General features: G+C 44.0%; 1 protein-coding gene across 5 annotated transcripts in view; it reads left to right on the forward strand.

Moving 5' to 3' along the window:
• The window catches only part of PTPRG (protein tyrosine phosphatase receptor type G), a 634330-nt gene that overhangs the window by 182984 nt on the left and 432128 nt on the right, over nucleotides 1–19218 (forward strand). The window lies entirely within an intron of this gene.

Genomic DNA, 19218 nt, shown 5'->3' on the forward strand with positions numbered 1-19218 from the left:
AATAAAATGGCGGTCATTGCAATATTTTATGTCGCACTGTATTTGCGCAGAAGTCTTTCAAACGCAATTTTTTGGGTAAATACACTTCAATGAATTAAAGCAGGGATATGCAATTAGCGGACCTCCAGCTGTTGGGTGTCATGCTTGTGGCTGTCAGAGTTTTGCTATGCTTCATGGGATGTGTAGTTCTGCAACAGCTGGAGGTCCGCTAATTGCATATCCCTGAATTAAAGGAAAAAAACAAAACCGTAAAGTTAGCCCCATTTTTTTTTTGTCTAATGTGAAAGATGCAGAGTAAATAGATACCCAACACAGGAGGTCTAGTGCTAGAATTGCTCTTGCTATAATGATTGCGGCGATACCTCACGTGTGTGGTTTGAGCACTGTTTACATTTGCAAGCGCAACTTGCGTATGCATTCGCTATGGGGCGTTATAAATAAAAGAAAATATATATATTTTTTATTTTTTACACTGTCCCTTTAAAAAAATATGTAATCGCTTTTATTGCTGTCACAAGAAATGTAAAAATCCCTTGTGACAGGTACTCTTTATAGAAGGATCTGGGGTCTATAAGTCCCCAAACTCCTCCTGCACTTGAAAGTATTCAAAACACCAAGATCTGCATTTTTGAATGCTTTACATTTTTGAAAACTGGCTCCATTGACTCCCAAGTAAACCAGTGACGTCTCTTCCAGTTACTACACCAGGGACCCAATCAAAGCAAATTTTGGCTTTGTTCGGCTCTCCGGCCAACCAGCAGACATGCCGGCTGGTTGCTCGGGTCTCCCGGTAGGATGAGAGAACTCGGGTGGATGCCGGGATGGGGTAGTGAAGAGAGACACACATCCCCTCCCGCTACTTATAACAGCCGAGTGTCTGCTTAACCGCATCAATGGTTGTTACTAGAGAGCAGACCTTTGGCTCTAAAACAACGGTACCGGGTGTGATGCCTCCCGTACAACCACTTGAAGCCTATGACTCGCATCTGAACACCACAACCCAAAAACTCTATTTAATTCAGTTTTGATATTCAAGCAAACTCACCCATCCATCCACCCATGTCCCCATGCTTTATTTTGCTAAGAAACCACTTTTGAAAAATACAACCTAGCATTTCTGACTGTGGCCATCTTGAGTAAGGGCAGATAATTCATGTAGCATTTACTTTCTGAAATCCATTTTTCCTTGGCTCAGACATGCAGGCAGGAGGCTGTGCTAAGCTGAGAAAGACCCACCTGTATGCCATAGTTTTGTCCTAGGCCGGAAACCAGGGAGAAACTGAAGAAAAAAAACGTTAACGTTAGTTTAAAAAAAACAATCAGCATGGGGGGGGGGGGGGTACGTACAATTGATGAAGTGTCTCCTTTGTGACAGCTCCAGCTCTCATAGCAGAAATCTCTGTCCTCTGTCCCCTCCCATACCACACAGCTGTAAATGAAACAGCTAAACGCGTTTGGGGGTAGGGTTAAAAAATGTTTACCCTTCATCAGGGCTCCACAAAGGATAAAACTAGAGTGGATCTATATTGGGACTGTAATTGAACTCTTCATAGTGTAATTTTTACTGATTGGCAATTGGCAGTAATAAAATGTGCCCATTTAGTCTGAAAGACCCCAACAAAATTGTTCTCCATTTTTTCTGTTAAGTTTCAATTATGTGTCTTTTATTATGTATCCATCAGTGTTAATAACCGTTCTTTCATAAATGGTATTGTAATTTAGGTATAGTGACCCTTTAAGATGCTCCTCTAATCTAATTTGAACTCAGTTTGAGTATTATTCCACATCTTCCATCAAAGCTTTTTTCGTGATCCTTGGATATTAATTAAGTGGCCGTTAGACTGAATAAGTGGCTTTTGATTTTGTTGCTTAGTGTTTGTGTGAAGCTGAAAGGGATTTCTGCTAGGAACTCTGGTGTTTTATTTTGTATTTTTTACTTTATATATTTTTGTGGTTTACTGGGTTACATTTAATTGTTTTTCTGAAATATGGCTTAAAGGTATAGTCCAGTCCACCTTTTTAAAAATAAATGCATCCACGTTAAAGAAAAAAATGCATTTGTTGATTTCTATTTTTATCCAGTCCATATACAAGCAGTCCCCACGTTGCAAACATCCAACTTACATAAGACTTGAGCCTCGTACACACGACCGGACTTCCAGCGGACTTTTTCCGTGGATTTTGTTCCGAAGAGCGTTGGCCGTGAGCTAGTTCTGCATACAGACGGCAGAACATTTTCAGCCAACAACACCTAAATATGTGTTTTTTCTCTGCTCTTTAGCGCCACCGTTTGGGCAACTTTTGCTATTCTCTTAAAGTGGAGGTCCGCCCTAAAAAAAAAAAAAAAATACACCAAAATTATACAAAAAAAATGAAAACATCAAAATAAAATTTACGTACCAGAAATTGCAGTTGCTGGGCGGATCTTCCTAATCTGCCTCTTGCTAGTCCGCGGCTGGTCTTCATCCTTGCGTTGTCTACTGGGGGATGGTGCACGCTGCCTTTTGGGAACTGTTTGTATCCCAGAGAGCAGTCGCCCATTCATACAGCACCGCGAGACTCGCACATGAGCAGTAGGAAACAGGCAGTTTCCCTTAGTGAGGATGGCAGCGCCGGGTCCTTCTAGGATCGAGAGATCGGCCTTGGGGGGGCCGACATCACGGGCACCTAGGACAGGTAAGTGTCCTTATTAAAAACTGTAGCTGCTGACTTAAAAAAAATAAAAAATCGCGGGTGGAACCCCGCTTTAATGTTGATTCTGAGCATGCATTTTGTACTTTGGATTTTAGTTGGATGGATTTGTGTACACACGATCGGATAAACCGATGTAACAGATTTTATTGTCAGTTGGCAAGCCAACATTTGCTGTTAATTCAGCCAACAATTGTCTGATAGAGTATACACACGGTCAGATTATCCGACACAACACGTTCATCAGACAATTATACAGTTAAAGCGACGTAGTGCTGAATCACAAAAAATGGCCCGGTCATTGGGCAGAAAATCCTCCAAAGCTGAAGTGGTTAAGCAACTCCTTGACTTCCTGACCTGCACGATAAAATGGAGGTTACAGAAATCCTGTTCCAAATGTAATACCGGCCATAGATGGTGCGATTTTTCTTTCTTGCAATCATGGGTTTGCAGGAAATAAAATTGCTCAATTCCCGCAGAGCTATTGTGTTCTCCCAGCGGGGGGGCTGGTGCAGTGAAAATTCAGTGATTATTATTAGTGGTTTCTTTAGCCGCTGTCAATTGCATGAAAAAATCTGACATGCTGCTTGTACCCAAGTTAGTTGATCGATCAATTTGGGTGCAATCAATCTCTCCATACATGGTTCGCATCTTGCCCGATCCCTGCTAAACTGGCAGACATTCGAACTGTCTATGGCTGGCTTAAGAGACCTGTTTATCACCAAAAAATTGAATCTGATAAATGAAACGGAGTTAGAATAAATTAAGTTGTAACAAAAAAAAACATTGGGGGCTTGGCAGCCCCACGGGGCTAAAACAAAAATCGCTGAGGCTGTATTCAAGTAGGATGTGTTCCCTAAAGCAAGGTATAATTTTCAATTCTGACTAGAGTACCTTTAAAGCTCAGTTGCATATTTAAGTTTGAGTCTTTTTTTGCATTTCATTACAAATGTAGAAAAACTGCTTTTTATGACTCGGCCTCTCCGGCACAATAGTCATGTGCTTAAGAACGGCTCAGACTAACAGACGAACAATAAATTCTGCCATGCTCACTTGTCATGGACTGCTGTTTTTCTGATAAATATATTTAAAATGATTGGAAAAGCCCTGTTCACACATATTAGCCTTTGAAATGGATTCTTCGAGAATTTGTGGGTTCTTGTTGACATAAGTCTACGTAGTAAGCCTTCCAGCAGATAACGTGTCGCTTCTTTATGGAACCAGGAAAAAAATAAAAAAGCGAGAAGACTGAGAGGAAAACGTGTATAAATAATTATAGCGGCGAGAAGCTGTACAGGAAGAACACGGGAAACTCTTTTGGAAAAAAAAATCAATTTAAAGGAGAGAATTTCCATTTCAAAATGTCAGGCTATTTTTGAAATGGAAAGGCAAGTTCATGTTTACCTATTTACTTGACAGAACATCTATGAAAACACGAGGTGTGTGCACTGCGTAGTAACGGCGAGGAGTATAAAATGAAAATTATGTCAAACTCCATTTACTCATTAACCTCTGTCTTGCTGGATTTACTGATAAGTCAGAACTACAGGAAACCCCATGATACAATTGTTTCTATCCCTGAAAAATGTCTGAAATTGCTTTTTTGAGTTTAGGTCTGGAACTCATGGTGGCTGAATATGGCCCTCTTCATGACTGCTGAGAAGCTTAGGCTTATCTTAACTCCACGTATTGAAACCAAAAAAATTTGCCCCCCAAAAAGACAGACTACTTTAAGATGGAAATCGGGCAAGGCCACAGCTTTATTGAACATATCAAGTATAACAACCTTGAAAATACCACATAACCATGCCACTCAGTTACACCGTGAGCATCCATAACAAAACACTCCTAGTCGAAGAGGCCTGTCTCCACCATCAGTGCGAGACGGGCATTAAACTGACCCCAGAATTAAACTTGAGGGCATATACCCATAAAGTTTTATATCAATTGCTGGCAAGGTAAAAACCGCCAAGAAAGCTGTGATGAAGTTCAACGGGCGGGTGGGTGGGCAACTCTTGTGATGTCAACTTCCCTTGAGAGTAGTGGGATGTGACTCTCCGTAGCCGTTTCTAGAGTTCAGGCTCAACCCAGTCACCTCATGCCATCGTAACCAATCCCAAAGGAGCCACTCCAACTCCCTGGTTAGGTTGACGTTCACTTAGATGCCAAGCATCCAGCAGTCAAGGCTCCCTTTCCTTAGGATGGGGAGGGTCAAGTGGCCTTCCTTCTGCGCCCTTCTCTTGGTTATTAGAGGCCCTCCAATGGGCCAATCGTAAGCTAAAGCCAGCGACCATAGGTGTTGATTACCATTCTTTTCCAAGTGTGCTGCTATTTGTCTGTGGGTTGCAGGTAAGGGGTCAGTTTCCTTTGTTTCATATGGATAGAGGTGCACTTTAAAGGTGTCAGAATCCATGGTCACAAGCTCACATCGCCATGTCCATGGTCCGAAATGGCTTATTTTTTCGAAGAGAATGTCTCTTTACCCAGCATGGGCAAGGGGACAGCGTCTCAAGAGCAGGTGGTGAAATACACAGTTGATATGCTGTATTACCTTTGCAGCTATAATGGCTTCAACTCTTCTGGAAAGGCTGTCCACAAGGTTTAAAAGTGTGTCTATGGGAATCTTTGACCATTCTTCCAGAAGTGCATTTGTGAGGTCAGGCACTGATGTTGGACAAGTGGCCTGGCTCGCAGTCTCCACGCAAATCTAATGGTGTGTATGGGGTCTTAAGGCGTCAGCATACCAAGACATTTTGGACAATTTCATGCTCCCAACTTTGTGGGAACAGTTTGGGGATGGCCCCTTATTGTTCCAACATGACTGCGCACCAGTGCACAAAGCAAGGTCCATAAAGACATGGATGAGCGAGTCTGGGGTGGAGGACCTTGACTGGCCTGCACAGTCTTCTGACCTCAGTCCGATAGAACACCTTTGGGATAAATTAGATTGGAGACTGCGAGCCAGACCTTCTCGTCCACCATCAGTGCCTGGTCTTACAAATGCACGCAGTCAGTCTTGTAATATGTAGTAATTTTGTCATGCCAATGGTGATATACATGCTGGTTGGAAAGATTACTCAATTTATTCTTGACACATCCTTTACAAGTAGAACAATAAACGTGTATGTATTTCATACCATGTTAGTGGTTTGCCTGGAGTTCTGCTTTAAGTGTAGCAATGTCAAGTTTGACTGATGGGTGCGTGTAAATTGTGCTGGCTGTGCTATTCTGTATTTTCAACCCACAATCTTGTCTTGACTGAGTCTTTCTGCCTGCTTGGAATTGACTGATGTCCTCGGCTTTCATGCTTTACATATTGATTTTAATATTTATTCCTTGGGCATGCTTTGAAGGTAATTTTTAACCAGCCATACATTTATGGTGAAAAAAAAATGCACGTGAAAGTGTTTGACCAAGGGTTATCAACATTGCTAATTAATCTGGTTGTAATGAACATTCGTGATGATATCAAGACCTTGATGGCATCATGTGTCTGTGCTGCAGACATGATTGCCGTCTGGGGAAAATCATCATCTCTGAAATGTTAACGGTACACAGGCATAATGAGATTAATTAAGCAAGTGTGCTCTTTGCTTGGGCACTCCTATAAAGCCATTCTTCCACTTGGGTTATTCATGACATTTTCCTAAGGCATTTTCTGCTTCCTTAAAGGCATACCATCCATTTTTTTTGTAATATAATCTTAAAATGTAGCTTTGATTGTTTAAATCCCAAGTCAACCCTTTCCAATGGTTCCCGCTCCAAATCACCACCATAAACTGTACAGATGTCATTCTTTCTCCCACTGACAACCGATGTAAGGGGGCATTCTTTCTCCCACTGACTACCAGGGTAAGGGGTCTCTCTTCCACTGACCACCAATGTAAGGGGGTCCTTCTCAACAAATCACAAATGTAAGGGTGTACTTGTTCACTGACCGCCAATGTAAAGGGGGGGGGGGGTGTCCTCCTCCTCCTTTTCATTTGACCACTAATGTAAATGGTAGTGGTGCACCAAAATGAAAATTTTGGTGCTAAAACCGAAAATTCAGGCAACACTTGGTCAAAACCAAAAATTAAGATTTAAAAAAAAAAATTATATATATTATATATTCAGCTTTTTAATTAATATCATAAATTTAAATTAAAGGGGTTGTGAACCTTCATGTTTTTTCAACTTAATTTATCTTATGCATTAAGGCTTTCCCACTTTGCTCTCTCCACTGCTGCTCGGCTCTTCTTTGGATAGATTGATGGCGGCGGGGCCGAGTCATACACTCTATGGCTATGGACGCCGATTGTATGACACGGAAGCGCGCCCGCAAGGTAACCCCCTCGGGAGAGAGCTTCCCAGAGGTGGGTTATCTATTGCGGGGAGGAGCCGAGAGAGCCGCCGTGGGACCCCAGAAGAGGAGGATCGGGGCCACTCTGTGCAAAACCAACTGCACAGTGGAGATAAGTATGACATGTTTAAAAAACAAAAAACGTGAACCTTTAGTGTCACTTTAACATGAATTTATTATCGGTCCCTTTTGAAGTGGTGTTAAAATTCCTGCTTGCTGCAAAAACTAATCAAAAATGCACCGGTTATGTTTTTTGTATGCATTTCTTGTCACATGACCTTTAAAAAAAAACACAGCAGCCATTATAAACACTTTTTTTTTTTTTTTTTCTTTTTTTTTTTATCAACACAACGTGGAAACTTTTTGGCTGATAATTTTCGGCTCATCAGTAAATAGGGCCTTGTTTACTGACCACCAATGTAAAGGCAGCCCTTATACACTGACTATAATTGTAAGGGACACTTATCCACTGATCACTAGTGTAAGGGGTAGCTCTTTTCCATTGACCACCAATATAAACGGGCCCTTGTCCACTGACCTCCGATGGGCCTCTTGTTCGCTGACCAGTGTAAGAGGGGCCTTTGACCTCTTGACTATCCCTGTAAGGGGTCCTTTAGGTTTGCCTTAGCCCCTGTGTGTGTGCATGGAAGTCTCAGCCCATTTTCTTCTGAATGCGTTAAGCCAAGCCCTGGTAATGTAGACAGTGCTGAAGCATTGGCCACCGGCCAGATCTAGACATATGCCAGAATCAGTCTTTATATATAGATATATATCCATAGCCTTATCAATCCTTTGAGGGTCTTCTTTGAAGCCAGAAGACATATTTTATGCAGAGATGGAAATGTGTTTCCTTTGATATCAATGAAGAGGGCTTGGTAAAGTTACTTGCCAACCATAAAATCTTAAATGCCAGGCATCTGGGATGTATTTAGCCCTGGCAAACATACAGAGGCCAGAACGCCCGCTTTTCCGATGCATCTCTTTTTGAAATATTGTGTGTGTATGTATATGTGTGTGTGTGTGTGTGTGTGTGTATATGTGTGTGTGTGTATATGTATATATATGTATGTGTATATATATATGTATATATATATATATATATATATATATATATATATATATATATATATATATATATATATATATATATATATATATATATATATATATATATATAATTTTTAGAGAGGCCTACAAATGTTGAGTCCTTTAACACTTATTTTCTCTTCCTGAAGAACATTTAAAAATGTCACGCAGTTGTAATGCCCAACCCCGCAAGAGAAAATATTTATCCTTCGCTGCTCTTGCTTCACACGCTGAACATTCAATTATCAGCAATCCATATCCGTGATCTGAAAAGTGTGCCAGTGCGTGGCAAAGTTAAAATGACAAGCTAACGAACGCTTTATATCTTTACGTCTCTCTGAAGATAAAAGGGAAAATATACAGGCTAGGGAAGCTTGGATATCATAATGTTAAACATTGTGAGCGTTCGAAGTAAAATTGTGTTGGCATAGATTGATAGATATTTTGAGATCCTAGATACTGTGCTGTGCATACTAATGCTTACCAACAATGCATGCTCCATATAACCATAACTGTGTATATTGCCTGAGGATGAAGAACGGAATTCTGAGATATGGCTACTATAATTGCATCAATTGCAGTCTGTTAACCGATAACAATATATCCATGTAAAAAAAAAAAAATGACCTTCTATAGTAGCAAACATCTTTTTTCATACACAAACTAGAAACGCCTACACACCTGTAAAAAGGATTCATTGTACCCATCCGCAATTTAAGTATACTGTCACGTTTCAGATAAGACCAGAACTGTGTGGACTGCAACAGAGGAAACCCAAACGTGTGTAACTGAAATATGATTTCTTAAAGATAAGTGAAATAATATAAATACAACCACCTCCAATACTACACCGTGCACAGCAACCAATACCAAACTGCACCCACAAATAATAACAGTAGCAGACAAATATATACAAGTAATGGGGAAAACCAGAATCATAAACGGGGTCAGGCCAGGGTCATCAAAGGTAGGTCAGCAGCTGGGGAAATGGAAAACAAACGGGACAAGGAGAGGATGGATGGGTCACAGGAGGGGACTGGTACAGGTACAAGGCTCAGGTTTCAGGTAACGGACAGGGACAGGATCATTTACAGAGCCTCTCAGGTTCAAGGTCAGGGCGCAAGGAAAGATACCAAGGCAAAGTATGAGTGTCTGCCGGGTATTTATACACATCTCCTGCAATCAGACTCAGCTGATGCCTGATTGCAGGAGATGAAGGCCCCACACTGCCAGGAACCACCCACTGGTGGACGCCAGTACTGCATGCCAAATATCAGGCAGTGTCATCAGTGGCTGGAACCTTCCCTGACAGTATATTTGGACTATGAAGTTCTATAATGATGATCCCTTTTAAATAAAATGTCCGCTCTAAGCAGTTAGGGCACATAGCTTGATAGTATGGTGCCCAGTGGTTAAAATTAAACTTGCCATAAGAGAAATATGGTGACAGACATGCTCTTAAGGCACAGGCTAGTGTAGAGTTGGAGGCTTACTTGCATGTGCAGATGGGTCTAAAGAAGGCTTTAGATTGGAACCTGGAAGTCATGTTGGGGAGGGGGGGGGGGATGTTGAAGCCAACAAGAGAGACCAGTATAAGTCATTAAGTGTCTTTGGTGTTTGTAACAGCCAGCAGTTGTAGATTGTGCCTGATGGCAATAGATAAATACTTGGCCTCCTAAAGTCTTGAGTCCACTTTTAGACTTCTACATTAAACCTTGGTGAAGGGCAAACCTTAAACCCCAAAAACACATTAATTACCTCTTGATGGACGTTTGTTGGACTGTCTTAATTGAATGAACATTATTTTCCCCTCCCGTCTTTCAGGACAGCCCACAATTGAGAGATACTCCTCCTCTTCCTCTAGGAAACACTGCGCCAGCCCATAAATTTCTCACTCCCCCTGCCAGACCTCAGTATTAGTGTTTCCTCCGGTGGGGAGACACTGTGCATGGGAACCTAGGCCAATTCAGGCAGAGGACTGAGGCCATCTATTTTACCTTAAGGAAGCAGAGGCTTCCAGGTGAATCCTGGTGCGGTGCAGGCCCACCATTAGCCACCCCTTCCACGCCGAGCGCGGCTCCTGGTTGCGGGGGACCCCTATCTCGTCCAGCGGGGCGCAGCGGGGGGGACATCCAGGCTCGCCCTGTACTACAGGCCGCAAAGAATTTTTTTGAACCGAGCGGGCTGGACGGCGGGTGACGTCATTTCCGGCGTAGAGCGGATGTCTCCCCTTTGAACCGCGACTTCCGGTTCCGGGTCGCGGTGCTGATAGGAGGTCCGGGCGGACGCTGGAGGGAGTCGGATCTCGCACAGGCGAGGAGAAACTCTCAGCAAGCAGCCACCTGCAGTCATGTCGGCAGCATCTCCAGAGCCAGCCCTGACAACTGACGCTACCTCCAGCGAGCCTAAGGTAAGAGTACCCTGGGGAGGGGCGCTCTCTAGCTTAGGTTTGCCTCTCCATGTAGGGTTCAATGCATGGGGAGGCAAGCCCCCTGGGTGGCCAGGGGAGGGGGAGTCCTTAGTCCCAGGGTTTATAGGGGGCTAGGTGCACTCCCAGGGTTGTAACCAAATTTTTTAATTTTTTTAATTTTTTTATAACTGTTGTTTTCTGCCCTTTCTGTGTTTCAGAAAGCCATTGAAAAAACGGGAAGTGGAAGGCATAGCTCAAAAAGGAAGTGTGCCTCCTGTAGGGATGTCCTCCCAGAAACATGGACTAAGGTCCTATGAAGGGATTGCATTCAATCCCTGGTTAGGGAAAATGAATTAGAACAGGAGTCAGGACTTGCAGCCTCTGTTAAAGAACTGTCATCCACGTTCTCCTCATTCAAATCTCTGTTTGAGAGGTTACAGCCTTTGGCTGTCCCTACCCAGGTTACAACCCAGCCACAGGCTCAAGGTCCTGCTCCTGTCATACCCATTGCAGCAGCTATGGCAGATGTTTCCGCAGGCCCTTCCCAAGAGGAACAGGTTCCTCCAGATAGTGCCACCTCTGATTCTCAAGAGGGGTCAGAGGGAGAGGACCAGGACGGGGAGTCCAGGAAGCCCTCTAGGTACAAATTGTCACTGGATGAGGTAGAGGACCTCTTAGGGGCAGTTTACACAACCCTTGGTATCCAAACCGACAAGAAACCTCTTACCCTCCATGATCGAATGTACAGGGGTCTGGAGGAGCAAGAGAGAAAGGTCTTCCCAGTACATGATATACTGGTTGAGACCATTAAGAAGGAGTGGCAGGATCCTGAAAGGAAACCCTTTTTTTCTAGATCCCTAAAGAGGAGATTCCCTTTCTCAGAGGATCCTTTATCTGTTTGGAACAAAAGCCCCAAATTAGACGCCGCCTTCTCCCAAGTGTCCAGGAACACGGATTTAGCGTTCGAGGACATGGGGGTTTTGTCCGATGCTATGGACAAAAGAATGGATTCCCTATTAAAGAAATGTTGGGATTCTACTATGGGGAATCTTAAACCAGAACTTGCCGTCACAGTAATGGCTCGCAATCTGGAGCATTGGCTCTCTAAAATTCAAGAGCACATTGAAGCTGGTACGGATAAGGAAACTATTTTAGCCTCCTTCCCTACTATCCTGCAAGGAGTCGCTTATATAGCGGATGCCTCAGCGGAGTCAGTCCGCATGTCGGCCAGATCGGCGGTTCTGGCTAACTCAGCCAGAAGAGCCCTCTGGCTCAAGACTTGGACTGGCGACAGCGCCTCTAAATCCAAGTTATGTGGTATTCCCTTCACAGGGGACCTGCTTTTTGGCCCAGGCCTTGAAGCAGTACTAGACCGCACGGCGGACAAAAAGAAAGCCTTTCCTCCTAAAAAGAGAGTCACAGTACAGGCAGGAAGGGGGTTTCGTCCGCATAAGCAAAAAGGGGCCAAACCAGCAGGCCAAAAGAAGGTTTGGACCCCCAGGGGCAGAGGCAGAGGTGGAGCGATTTTTCACCCTCCTGTCCAGCCCCCTAAAAACCCATGACTTGTTAGTCAGGGTGGGAGGAAGACTGGGGACCTTTCTCCCACAATGGGAATCAATCTCCCCAAACCAGTTTGTCCTGGCGGTCATAAGAGGGGGATACCGACTGGAATTTTCATCACCTCCCCCCCAGAGATACCTAGTCACCCATCTACCCAGGGACAAGGAGAAATCCGAAGCCTTGTTGGGAGCTCTAAGGGAACTAGAGGATCAGAGTGTCATCCTCAGAGTTCCAAGGGCAGAGGAAGGAAGGGGATTTTATTCACACATCTTTGTGGTAAAGAAGCCCTCGGGAAAATACAGGTTAATCCTAAACCTAAAACCTCTGAACAGATCCATTTCATACAGGAAATTCCGTATGGAATCAATTTATACAGTCAGAGCCCTCCTTCCCCTCAATTGTTTCATGGTATCTCTGGACCTCAGAGACGCATACTTACACGTCCCGATCGCGGAGAATTCTCAGAGTTATCTGCGATTGGCCGTGGACCTAGAGGGAACGATTGTACACATCCAGTTCCAGGCTCTGCCATTCGGGCTATCCTCCTCGCCCCGGATTTTTACCAAAATCCTGGCAGAACCCTTAGCGTTTCTGCGACTTCAGGGAATATCCATCATAGCCTATCTGGACGACCTGCTACTTTTCGCAGCCTCGCCAGAGCAGCTATCCAGGGACCTGGAAGTGACCAAGAAGGTTTTAACAGACCTAGGGTGGTTACTGAACCTAGACAAGTCCAGTTTAATTCCATCCCAACAGATCACTTACCTAGGGTACCTGCTGGACTCTACTCTCTCAAGAGTGTTCCTCCCGGTAGAGAAAGTCAGGAAATTGGACAGAGCAGTAGCTTCCCTCCAAAACAATCAACAGGTGTCACTAAGGTCCCTGATGTCAACGCTAGGTCTGCTGACATCTGCCCTCCCAGCCGTACAGTGGGCAGGGATTCACTTTCGCCCACTGCAGGCCTTCCTACTAAGGGTCTGGGATCACAGCCTAGAAGCCCTAGACTCCTTGATTCTAGTACCCCTTCAGGTAAAAAGATCCCTCTGGTGGTGGAGAAAGGCCACCAACATAACCCAAGGACGTCTGTGGATTATCCCGGTGTCTCGGGTGGTAACCACAGACGCAAGCGGCAAGGGCTGGGGAGCGCACCTGGGATCCCTTCCAGCGCAGGGTACCTGGGGTCTCCAAGATCTAAAGAGATCTTCCAATTGGAAGGAGCTGAGGGCAGTGGGCCTAGCCCTCAGGTTCTTTCAGGAGGAACTCCAGGGGCACCACATTCAGGTGAGATCGGACAATTCATCGGCCGTAGCCTATTTAAACAAGCAGGGCGGCACGAGAAGCGAAAGTTTGTCGGTCCTGACAGCAGAGATTCTGGGCTGGGCCGAGATCCACACCCTCTCCCTTTCGGCGGTCTTTCTGAGGGGAGAAAGAAACGTAACAGCAGACTTCCTCAGTCGAAGGCAGCTGAGGGAGGGCGAGTGGACCCTCAACCAGGAGGTCTTTCATCTCCTGAACAAGAGATGGGGAACTCTGGAGGTGGACCTCTTCGCCTCAAGAGAAAATGCGAAGATCCCCTGTTTCTTCTCCCTGAACAAAGGAGAAGGAGCAAGGGGAGTGGATGCCCTGTCCCAAAGCTGGAAGTTCGGAAGATGCTATGCATTCCCACCTCCGGTACTTCTTCCAGCAGTACTGAGAAAATTCCAATCAGAGCACACCTCTCTAGTCCTGGTAGCTCCTTACTGGCCCAAGAGGGCATGGTTCTCAGTCCTCAAACAGTTAGCGGCAGAACCACCCTTATTTCTACCTCAGCGGGAGGATCTTCTATCACAGGGCCCAGTCCTATGTCCACAAGTCCACAGGTGGAGACTAGCAGCGTGGCTACTGAGGAAGCCATACTAAGATCCAAGGGATTTTCCGAAGGTTTAATTGCCACCCTCCTTAATAGTAGAAAAAAGGAGACCCGCAAAATTTACAAGAAGGTTTGGCTTCGTTTCAACGAATGGTGTGTAAATTGCCCCTGTTCTGTACAAAGCCCCACGGCTGTCTTAGAATTTCTTCAGTGTGGGGCAGATAAGGGTCTTTCGGTTAGCACCCTTAAAGGGCAGGTTTCGGCACTTACGGTGTATTTAGAAAAACCTCTGGCCACCAGTCCCTGGATAGTCAGGTTCTTTAAAGCACTATCCAGACAGAGACCAGCTCGAGGGCCACCCTTCCCCAGTTGGGACCTGTCTCTGGTATTGCGTACCCTAACGGGTACTCCCTTTGAGCCCTTAGATAATTGTTCTCTAAGGGATTTGACCTTAAAAACAGCTTTTTTGGTTGCAGTGACCACTGCTAGGAGGGTCAGCGAGCTAGAGGCTCTATCGATCAGACCCCCTTTTTGTGTTATTTTCCCGGATCGGGTCGTTTTCAAGACCGATCCAGCCTTTCTTCCTAAAGTGACTTCAAAGTTTCACAGGAGTCAAGATATAGTTTTACCCTCTTTTTGTTCCAACCCTTCGGGGGAAAGGGAACGACGTTTCAGTACGTTGGATGTTAGGAGAAGTATCCTACATTATTTAGAGGTGACTAAACCGTTTAGACGGTCAGACTCACTATTTGTTTTATTTTCTGGAACCAGGAAGGGATGCAAAGCATCCAGGCGCACTATTGCCAGGTGGCTAAGACTAAGCATTGAGCAAGCATACACTTTGGCTGGTAGGGATATCCCTACAGGAATTAAAGCACACTCCACTCGAGCGCTGGCAACCTCTCAAGCAGAAAGAGCGGGAGCAACGCCGGAACAGATTTGCAAAGCAGCAACATGGTCCAGCTACACCACCTTCGTTAAACACTACAGGGTGGACCTGGTTTCGGCAGGTGAGCAAGCCTTTGGACGAAAGGTTTTGCAAGCCATAGTCCCACCCTAGTTGGTAAGTTCTCGGTTATCCTCTCAATTGTGGGCTGTCCTGAAAGACGGGAGGGGAAAAATAGAGTTACGTACCGGTAACGTCTTTTCCAGTAGTCTTTCAGGACAGCCCTGGGTACCCACCCGAATAGAGGAAGTCTGATTTCAAGACCAGGACATGATGTTGATATGTAATTGTATGTTATTAACATGTTCTTGTGTCTCCCCAGCTGACCGGAGGTGCTCGTATAAATACTGAGGTCTGGCAGGGGGAGTGAGAAATTTATGGGCTGGCGCAGTGTTTCCTAGAGGAAGAGGAGGAGTATCTCTCAATTGTGGGCTGTCCTGAAAGACTACTGGAAAAGACGTTACCGGTACGTAACTCTATTTTTTTCTTTTGGATTCTAAATTTGAGTGTCCCTTAATTTGTCTGTCTTCATGAGGCAAAATACGGGAACTGCCATTGTTGTCCCCTTTCTGAAAATTCTGGTTGAGTTACTGTTTTGTTGACCCACAGGCCTTGCTTCCCTTCATCTTTTCACATTTTACAGAAGAAGAGTACTTTTGTACTGATTGATGTAGCATCACTGCCTCTTTCTGGTCTAAAATTAGACAAAAACCTAATTAACGAGTGCTGATTTGTGTAACTGACCTTAGAGGGCAAGTCCCATAAACTTCTGTTCTTCCGCCTTGTACCTTGTAATCATTTTCTATGCACAAAATTAAAGATTTAAAATGAGTGATTACATCTTACAGATTTTAAAACGAGCTGCATCAGTTACAAATCTAGACATTTAACAGACCGGTAGTTACAGGATGTAAAATTGAAAATCTTTTCCTGCCTTGAAAATAACGTTGGTTTAAATCAAAGGTACACGACATTGATTGCTAATGTTAACATTTATATTCAGGGATTTGGAACGCTGATTGAAGTTGGCCCAAATATACTCTATTACTCATTACCAAGTGGCCATTCTAGAACTGATAACACTTCCTCCAGCACCAGCTACGCTAATCAGCCGCACCAACTGATGATGAAAATGGCTATATTGATTTTCCTGTACTTCTGCGCTCACACTTAAGGAGAACTTGCCATGCTGGACCTCTATAATCTACGTTTAAATGATCAGGCTTGTATATGGATTCCTGTAATTAATTTAAAAAACTGACTCGGGATAGTCCGATAACAGGATTATATTGAAGTGCCCAAAAAAGAATGATGTGTTTGTGTGAGGTCTTGATCTGGATGTTCAGTTGTACCTTTTTTAGAACCACAATTGATTTCCAGAATAGGTCATTATGCCAGTTGGGAGCTGACATATGTACTAAGACTTAAAGCTGAACTTGGCTGAAAAGTCTAGTTTCACCTGTCAAAAGGTTTTTAATTTTATTCAAATAGATCTCAACTGTACCCTTTTTAGACGGACTTGCCCCTTATTTGAAACGTAATTCCTCTGTCCCTCTTCAGTTGTCCCTGTCTTCAATCCAGAGGGTATAGGCCACATTGTATTTAATCAAACTGTTCTTCTAAACCCTTCATCCATCCTCTAACTCTGCCATTCTAAACCAAGGTAACTCTGGTTGCAAGGGGTTCCTTTAACTGTGCTGATCTTCCATCTGATGGTGCCTGGATAGGTCAATGACTGATGCTCACAATATACAAATAGTGTCGTGCAACCTATACCAAGATCATAAATTCCATATATAACAGGCCATGTGTAAATGGTGCAAGCATATCACCGTCATGATAAACATTAACCACTTAACGACCGCCTAACGCCGATATACGTCGGCAGAATGGCACGGCTGGGCACAATCGCGTACCTGTACGTGCTCTTTAAGTGCCCAGCCGTGGGTCGCGCGCTTGTGACCCGGTCCGAAGCTCCGTGACCGCGGGACAGCCAGCCCCGATCGCCGCCGGAGTGCCGCGATCGGTCACAGGAGCTGAAGAATGGGAGAGAGGTGAGTGTAAACACACCTTCCCCGTTCTTCACAGTGGCAGTGTCACTGATCGTCTGTTCCCTGATATAGGAAAAGACTATCAGTGACGTCACAAGTCCAGCCCGCCCCCCCCTACAGTTAGAAACACATATGAAATCACACTTAACCCCTTCAGTGCCCCCTAGTGGTTAACTCCTAAACTGCCATTGTCATTTTCACAATAATCAATGCATTTTTATAGCACTTTTTGCTGTGAAAATGACAATGGTCCCAAAAATGTGTCAAAATTGTCCGATGTGTCCGCCATAATGTCGGTCAGGAAAAAAATCGCTGATCGCCGCCATTAGAAGTAAAAAGAAATTTTTATTAAAAAAATTTTATTAAAAAAACTATCAATTATTTTGTAAACGCTATAAATTTTGCGCAAACCAATCGTTAAACTATTATTGCGATTTTTTTTTTTACCAAAAATAGGTAGTAGAATACGTATCGGCCTAAACTGAGGGAAATTTTTTTTTTTTATATCTTTTTTGGGGGGATATTTGTTATAGCAAAAAGTAAAAAATATTGAATTTTTTTCAAAAATTTCTCTCTTTTTGTTTTATAGCGCAAAAAAATAAAAACTGCAGAGGTGATCAAATACCACCAAAAGAAAGCTCTATTTGTGGGGGGAAAAAGGACGCCGATTTTATTTGGGAGCCACGTCGCACGACCGCGCAATTGTCAGTTAAAGCGACTCGGTGCCGGATCGAAAAAAGGGGCCTGGTCCTTTACCTGCATATTGGTCCGGGTCTTAAGTGGTTTAAAGGTGTCTTTTCTAAATCGTGAACCTAAAGTGCCATGCATGCATCCACCCAATGTGCAAATTGAATACTCCCCTCTAAGTTTGACGTCACCAAAGGTAAAGATGTCAAACAACGCTTTATTTTGCCCTCTGGGAAGTTGCTGAAATAGGATAATAAAATCAATCTTCTCTTAAAGCGTAGGTCCCACGAAAAAAAAAATATTAAAAGCTAGCAGCTGCAAATACTGAAGCTGCTGACTTTAAATAAATGGACACTTACCTGTCCAGCGTGCCCGCGTATTCGGCAGCAGAAGCCGAGCAATCGCTCGTCTCTCGGTTTCCCCCGTCCCCATTTTCGGTGAGGGAAACAGGAAGTAAAGCGCTGCGTCTTCACTGGCCGGTTCCCTACTGCACATGCGCGAGCGGCGCGGCCCGTCCTCACTGGTTCCCGCTGTCTCCTAGGACCAGTGTTTTTCCCAGAAGATAGCGGGAGGGGCGTGGCGTCTATTTCCTGGAAGTGGATGCAAATATATAAGTATTATACAGGTATCTGCACCCCCCCCCCCCCTGAAAGTTGCCAAAATGTGACACTGGAAGGGAGGGTTCCAAAAAGCAGAGGTTCACTTTTTGTGTGGACCTCCACTTTAACATCGCCTCTGGGTACTTGCAGGCCTTTGACACCATATTTTATCTCCATATATAGCACTCATAGATGCATAGGTATATGTAAAACAGAAAAAGGCTACTATTCTATCCACAGGGGTTAAGAACACTTACAAGAAGAAATGCCGAAGTTTTCAAATTTAAGCATGTAACAGCGAGATTGTCCCGATCTCACCACACAGTAATCTCTCCAGTATAGCCATAGGGTGACGTCACTGGCTCTGCTCTCCTATACATGTTACATCCTTTGATTGGGCTTCCTCAGAAATGACCTTTTTACAGTGTATGAGCTGGCAACTATAGTTTGTTTTTATTGTTTTCATTGGTTGTCATGCTAATATATATTGATTGTGTTATCTGTGACTGATGCTACTTGGTAGAGAAAGCGGCATGACATATCTATGTAGTGGTTGGTCAGGGTGGGATTGTGACAACTGATGTAAGATGAAGCAATCTTCTGACTGTCCCCAATGAATTGATTTTAGCAGGGCTTCTCTGAGACCGGAAAATTATTTCAAGGGTTTTTCTCGGGTTAAAGGCTCTAAATGCTCACATTTGCTGTTTTGAGCAGTCACTAAGTAGAATTAATGAGGGAAATAATATTACTCGTGGGTTTAACCAGTCATTATTTCTAGTGTGGGGTTTCTGCTCCCAAGAACACAATGAAACTTCTTCCAGAAGGACACGGGGGTGAGGTTTATTGGCTTGAATAATTAACCGCAAGTATCTTGCATTGTGTTCCTACAGGAAGAGCATTTTCTTCTAAAAGTCTAAAATAGCTGATCGTTTCACTTTATATTGACATATATACAAGCGTTAAGATATATTGGCAAACTTGTTAGGATTGATAGATA

This window comes from Rana temporaria, chromosome 7 (assembly GCF_905171775.1).
Source record: "Rana temporaria chromosome 7, aRanTem1.1, whole genome shotgun sequence".
Classification (NCBI taxonomy): domain Eukaryota; kingdom Metazoa; phylum Chordata; class Amphibia; order Anura; family Ranidae; genus Rana; species Rana temporaria.